At 41.8% G+C, this 7,237-nt stretch overlaps 1 long non-coding RNA gene across 1 annotated transcript in view; it reads left to right on the forward strand.

Moving 5' to 3' along the window:
* Nucleotides 1–2,494, forward strand: part of LOC121077996 — a 48,901-nt gene extending 46,407 nt beyond the window's left edge. The window contains exons 6-7 of the long non-coding RNA XR_005824408.1: nt 268–1,808; nt 2,347–2,494. This is a non-coding gene — a long non-coding RNA (uncharacterized LOC121077996). The remainder of the gene's footprint in view (nt 1–267; nt 1,809–2,346) is intronic.
* The last annotated feature ends 4,743 nt before the right edge of the window (nt 2,495–7,237 follow it).

Consider the following 7,237-nt stretch of genomic DNA (forward strand, 5'->3'; position numbering starts at 1 on the left):
CTGTGTTATGCTAAGGAGGAAAACTTGGGCACTTTTAGAATCATGAAGGGAAATCGAAAGAAGCACAGAAGCATCTCATTCACTTCTAATAGTGTGGCTGTAGTCACATGGTAAAATAAACCAAGAGGGAAGATTTTCCAGTCCCTTGGTTATTCAGGACTTGTTTTCACCCTAATATGCTGTGATTCAGATTTACTATGAAACCTCAGGCATCAATAGAAAATAATCTGTTCTATTGTGTTTTTCTTCAAATTTTCTTGCTTCAAGCTGTAAACACCTGGAAATTCAAGCAACATCAGCAAAGCACGGTGCTGTCTTCATGCTCAACAGAACAGAAGAGAAGCTCACTGAAGATTCCGTCGACTGGATCACAACAGCTCCAGGACATTTAACTTCAAGACATGGTCAAATGCTTTGTCAGCACTCCTGCATACAGTGAGTTGTAATATGGCCTGGCTGCCAGTTGTGCTGCTTGAGAGCTTGCTACATGGAAGCAACATCGCTGCCCCATGTGGCCTGGATGTCAGGTTATGCTAATTAGTCCACAGCCAGTGCTTCTTCCCAGTCCCATGACTGCTGTTGTTTCATTCAGAGGTGTGACAAAAGGTATTAAGGGCAGGGTTTTGTTTTGGTTTTTCCTTATCTCATGGAATTCCCTTGTTCTGTGGGTTGCATTTCAATTCCAAGTTTTGTCTGGATTCATCTTTGCAGGGGTTGCGTTAGATCTACAGAAAGAACTGAGCATTACAAAATACAGAGGCAGAATGGAGCTCTGCTTTACAGTCACATTTGACCTAAACGACTGAGCCAATATATTTTTGGTAGTTCAGGTATCGGGTATCATAGAGTTCTCACATAGGACAGGCTTGTTGGCTCTTTTTCTCAGTGTACATGATAATATATTTATTTTAGAAAAACACTTAGCCAGAAGGAACACAACATGTAGTGAGAGATAAATTATGCAGATAATGTTCTATTATGCACACAGAGTAGAAAGTACAAGGGACATGAATTTCCCCAGGGAGACACCTCTGTGAGAGGAGGCTGGGACAACACAGAAAATAAAATATGGAGAAGAAGAAAATGAATTGGATGTAGTCAGTTCTGGCAGATTTTGCTTGAAGGAGGAGGAAGACTGAATGAGCAAAAAATTTTACTGGGGGGCAATTCCTTCCAAAGAAGTGACTGTATATGGGCTGTGTCACTTATCAAGGTCACTGCTGTAACACATCAGGACAGGGCTTTGACCCTGCAGGTATTTATGAGGCTAGGAGTGGGTGACTGGAAAGTGCGAAAGGAATCAATATAGAAAACAACAGGCAGCATCTCTTCTATCCAGCCTTTCCCTTTGCTCTGAGACAGGGAACACAACGGCTTTTTTAGCTCTAGTCTGTGGTACATGGCCCATTGAGGTCTGGCAGTATCCATTCCTGTGGATTGTGCAGCAATGCAAGATCACCTCCAGCAGACAAAGCAGCCACTGGTCGTATCAGACATGGGCACAAAAGCCTTTCCTAGGACGGAGTAATAATTGTACTTGAGCAGCAGAATGGAGAGAGTCTGAGTGGGAAATAGCACTTCATCAAGAACAACAAGAAGATGGCAAGAAGATGTTTCTCTGAAGTCCGTCTTGGTTCACCCCCACAGCCGTACCTTGTAACAGCAGGTCTTGAAACCAACATTCGGAATCTGTCCCTGCTGCTGCTTGCACTGATGCTCAGTTCCACTGTGCCAGTCTGTCTGACACATTTGTGCTTCTCCTTCACAGTGCAGCAGGCTTAAGTGGGCTAATTAAGGGAATAAGAAAGGTTATTTTTTTTAATTTTATTTTTTTTCCAGACCTTGAGGTAGGTCCATAAGGTGGAAGTCTGCTCTGTGCCTCAGTGCACACAGTTTTTCCTCAGTGTGTTCAGCCTCAGACTTTGTGCCCCAGCTTTTGCAGTCCTTGAGATGAGATGCTGAAGGGATGCAATATTTCACAGGGTACGCTGCAACCATTGGCAGAAATGTAATTGGCTCTTCCCATGTGGCTGTCACCACAAACTCCATTGCAGATAAAAAATGTGATACAAACAAAAGTGCTGGAAGCCCTTTGGCTCTACCTCCATGTATGTGTTTGAGGTGACCACTGTGCTATGTACTGACCTCGTGCAAACAGCTACTGTAAAAATTACTCCCATTCCCCGAGCTTATCAAGCTACAGCCCTACGTTAAGAAAATAAGCTTATCAGCCTTTTGGGTTTATGTAGACACCTGCAGGGTTTTTGTTTTCCTCAGTGTGTAATTGGCCCAACAATTCCTGATTTTTGTTGTTTGTGTGTTTGTTTTTAACATGTTTTTCTCCAGGCATTAGTCACAACTGGAGACTGGACTAATTTGCTGACGTTGGACAGGGAATTCTGTCTCCTGGAGACCTGGCTGATGTGATCAGAAGAACTCACAAACGGTATCGAACCAAAGATTCATTCAGGCAAGTGGTTCTCTGTTTATTTTGAGGCAGGTCATTGCTGTTCCTTTTCCTTGTAAAGTCTTCCACCTCCCTTGGTATTTATATATTTTTTCCTCTGTCTTTTGAGTTGCTAACTTGTCGCCCCAAGCTCTAGGATGGTAGAATGCCTTTCACAGCACCATCGCCACAGATTTGAGAACATAGAAGAGGATCCAACATTTTCTTTGTAGCTAGTATGTCATACCTTGCTTTCCTTTTCTGCTACCTCCTTCTCACAACGGCTGCACCTTGGAGGCCAAACAAAGGAACAAGTCCAGGTGGCTTGGTTTCTGCTTACCCTCCCATTATCTCAGGTTAGAGATATTGTGAGTCGTTGCATGTGAACTGTTGTTTTTCATAGCCACTGATAATTCCACCATCTGTGAATTTGTCTAATCCCAATAGAAGTTATTGGTCTTGACTTAAAATTATTCCCTATCCCCTTTGTAACAGCTGCTGGCAAAGCTGCTGTTCTCCTGATGGATTTAGTTGGGTCTATGTTTGATAGCTCACTTACGACAAAGGCCAGCAGTCTGTTTAAACGGTATCATCGCTACATTTAATCCCTCTCTTCCTCCCAGCTCTCATCTAATCTAAGCATTAACCGTCATTCACAATATTGCAAAAAGCAGTTGCTGTTTGCAATATTAGGAGGAAAAAAGACATAGGAAATAATGGATAGAAAAAGTAAGTACTGAACATTAGCGTCTTTAGTTGTTGTATATTAATAAAGGATAAAATAACTGCTATCTCATAGCTTCTTACTGGAAAATAGCTTCCCCTGCTTGTTAAAGTAGCACATATGATGGGAATGCCTGTGTGTCATCACTATCCTATCTGTGGACTCACAGATTTTCCTGCCTTTTTGCTGTTATTCACAAGTAAAACGTCTCCTGGTTTTATTCTTGGCTTTTCCTTGTACTATGTGAAAATGTATCTTCTAAAGCACTGCTAAATGACAGAAGAAAACAGCTGGTGTCCCCAGGGTAAACCTTTAAAACAATGTCCTACTCTAACTAAATTCTGCTTTGTCAGCAAACCGTGTTGTGCATATTTCTTTCATTGTTTTGCAAATTGCAATTGCAGAGTGCTTTTGCATTTAAACAGGATCTCTCTGACCTAAGAGATGGTGAGAATTATGTTAGAGTGGGCACAATAACTCAATGCTCTGACCTACCCTAAATAGCTGAACTTGTTTCACTTGGGCAAGATACATATTTATAACAACCCATTATGTCGTCAGAATACTTCAGCAGAGATGCTGCAGCTCCTACTTATATGAATATTCTTTTGAAGGGGTAATCAGAAGAGATATACCATCAAGGTTGTGCTTTAAAAATGCAATTCTAGACAGCACTGTCCAAAACGGGCAGCAATAGTTAATCAGTTCCATATAGATTCTTCCTTCTCACCTGTTCTCCATGATCTTAGCTCAGATCAAAGCTTAAGTTAGAGAGAGAATTTTGCACCAGTGTTTGAAAATCAAAAACTGCTCTCCAGGTCATATAAAATTGATGCTCAAGAGGTGCCTTACTTACTGAAAGCAGTGGGATGTACTTGAAGATTTCAGCTTAAGTTCCTTCTTTAAGCGTCTTCCCCGAGCTCTTGCTTTTCCTCGTCCATATGTAGGTAACAGAGGCTACATAAGAACTCAATGAAGTTCTTTGTAAGTATTCGTTCTCATTTAAGTAGTCTTTATGCTACAGGGACCAGCTGGTGGTCTCCTAAGTGTCCAGGAGATGAATCGAATAGAAGATTTTAAAAATGAAATCAGCTCCATGCACAACAGCCAGAGGAGAAGGCAAGTGCAGTGCACAATGACTGAGTTACCCCCATCTCTTCTCACTGAGTGAGAGTCCAGCTGAAATTCTTTGCTGGGATGCAAGAGGAGCTTCAGGGACAATACACAGTATCATGAGACAGGTAGATCCTGTACAACCCATCTTGCTGGACGAAGCTGTAAGAGGTTGTAGAAACTGCATGTTGAGCATAACTAAACAAAGAACGTTAATTTCCATGAGGGTTTATTCAGAACCTTCTGTGACCGTTGAGATAAAATGTAGATCAAGCAAACAGATGACTTGGAAGAAAATATATTTTTTTTTGAATCAGAGATGCCACTCAGTGCTTTTCAAGGAAAATGCCTGGTGATGCATTCCCAAGAGGTGCGGCAAGCGTAGGCATGGCTGTGTTTGTAGTTTCAGCTCTTGAAAGAGGTAAACAATATTTGTTGAAGTGATTAGGCAGGAGCGTGTGTGATAGTGTGTCTGCATGCTAAATATCCTCTGATCTTGCTGTTGGTATGTGAGAAAGCTCCCCCTGAGTGGGACTTCTGTCTGCAGAAGGTACATATGCTGTGAAATATATTTGTCCACAGAGTCAAATGCTCAGACTGGGGCTCTTGTGCTGGTGCTAGAGGCATTGCTGCTTCTTTCACTGTTTTCTCTTTGCCTGACTACTTTGTACTTTTGGAAAGCAAGGGGGAAAGGAGCTTTAATTCTGGTTACTTTTTTTTTTTTTTTTTTTCCCTACAACCATATTTCCATGATCAAATTTGTAACTGGAGACCAATGTTTCCAGATTTCCTTTGATAACGTAGAAGAACTGTGTGGTGCAAAAACTTACCTTTCCATCCTGCTCCCTTTTAACAGGCTTTCAGTGCCTCGTTATACGTTAGAAGCATCATTCATTAAGATAAAAGTAACTAGGTCCCTCTGTCTGCTTAGGATATGCATATGGCACTTCCTGAACTTTAGTTATTTTTTGTGAAATTCTGCTAATGAAAAGTTGGTTTGTCCTTTTAAATCTATGGCACAGGGATGACATTACTGTATTGCTTCCCATCTGCTGTCGCTGAGGTCACCATTCTGGCACAGAGCAGAACAGCTGCAGAGATCAAGTGATGGCCCTGCTATTGCTTCCTGGAGGGATGAACATGGAAATAAACATCAGGAAAAGGAAATTGCCAGCCATGTCCCTGTGCTGGCCACTTGAGCGCTGGAAAGATTTGGCAGGTGGTTCCAAATTTTTCCATGGAGGAAGGCAGGATCTTTTTCTTCTGTCTGCTAAGCCTCTGCTCAGATAAAACGACCATACAGTTCTTTCATTACTCATTCTTTACCTCACCCCGGTTCAGGTCTGGGCCTCATTCCACCCAACTGTCCTGTGAAGGTTGCTAATGTTGGGGGTTTTCTGTAGACGCTGCGTCCAGAAACCATTTCTTCTCCTTTTGGTAGAGAGTGAAGGTTCTTCACAAACCAGGAAAATAAGGAGTAAGCATCCTAACTGGCATTAATCAAAAATGTCCCTGATGATTTCCTGTGCCAACTGCACAGAATAAATGAATAAATGCTGACATTAGCATAATACAGGGGAGATAGGAATGCAAGGCACAGGGACAGCTCGTGACCTGAGGAATAGGATTTACACAAGAGTGAATTTGTTACTGTGTGGATTCCCTGTGTGGGGCACTGACTCTCTGGAAAACCTTTGCTGGCAAAGCAGTCGTCAAAGAGCAGTGACAAGCTGTCCATTGTGTTAGGCATCATGGAGGGGATGAAGGTGGCTGGCCATCACCAGCTGTTTTGAGTGGAAATCCAGCACAGCAGAAAGCTGGGGCCAGGAGGGATGGCACTTGCGCAGTGTACATTGGCCACTAGATAGAGTGCTTTTTCAAAGCTATGTCTTCACACCTTTACAATCCAAGTAAAGTGGAGAAATAAATCAATGTGCATGTTTGTCATCTTTGCTTCAGTAGCACCAGCCAAAGAGTTTAAATATAGCTAAACCACTGTGTTTCCCGAGAATAAATGCTCAAATACTCAAAATAAATTGCTAGGTCCTGGTAACACAGGAATGATTTATAAACCAATTATACTGGGAATTTTATTCTCCATTGTTGCTCTTATGGCTTATGGGTCAATTAGGTATTTTACTCCTGTAGGAACACATCCTTATTCTGCCATAAAATGTCTGAAGTTGGCATGCTGCGGTTGGTTCTATCCCTCCTGCAAAACACTTCCAGTTTGTGGCAAAACTTCTAGAATCATTCTGCCAAGGGCCAGCAGCAAAGAATTGTCCCTAAAGAAGTGTATCTCTAAACAGTGAGTGGATGTACATCATTGGAATGTAAGGCTAGCAGTACTTTTTCAGACCACCTAGGACAGTACCCAGTTTCCAACAGATGACATAAGCAGACACCTGGTGAAGAATAAGGATAGGGCAAGCATGCTTTATCTTTCTCCATAATACGTACCCTTCTCTGAGTGTTCAGCTCAAGATTTTTGAAGGTTGATGTGATTCTCAGTAAGCCACACTGGGTCTCTCTTGCAGCTGCTTATCCAATCTGTCCTTGAACGTCAGCAATTGTAGCATCATTCTGAACTAGGCACATAAGCTTTTGGAGTGAAATCTGCTATCCTCTACACTGGTGCAAACCCATAGTTACTCTAAAGCCTTTAGCTGAACCATTTTTTATTGCTGAAATCTAAACAAGGAAGAGAATTTGAACAAGTCAGCTAATGAGTAAAAAAGAGGAAACTCAGGGGAAAAGTTTTATGATTGTGCCCTTACAGACCTTCACCACTTCAGCAATGAAAATTGGGTAGTGGATTTTAATTCTCATTATACAGATTTTTCCACTCCTTTATGTTTTTATGTCAATATAAGCCAGAACGGAAATCCATCCCAAGGGCTGTGTATCCTTGTATCTGCTTGTCCTCCTGTTTTTTTTCAAATTAGAATAACAAT

Source organism: Cygnus olor, chromosome 14, assembly GCF_009769625.2.
Source record: "Cygnus olor isolate bCygOlo1 chromosome 14, bCygOlo1.pri.v2, whole genome shotgun sequence".
Lineage (NCBI taxonomy): Eukaryota > Metazoa > Chordata > Aves > Anseriformes > Anatidae > Cygnus > Cygnus olor.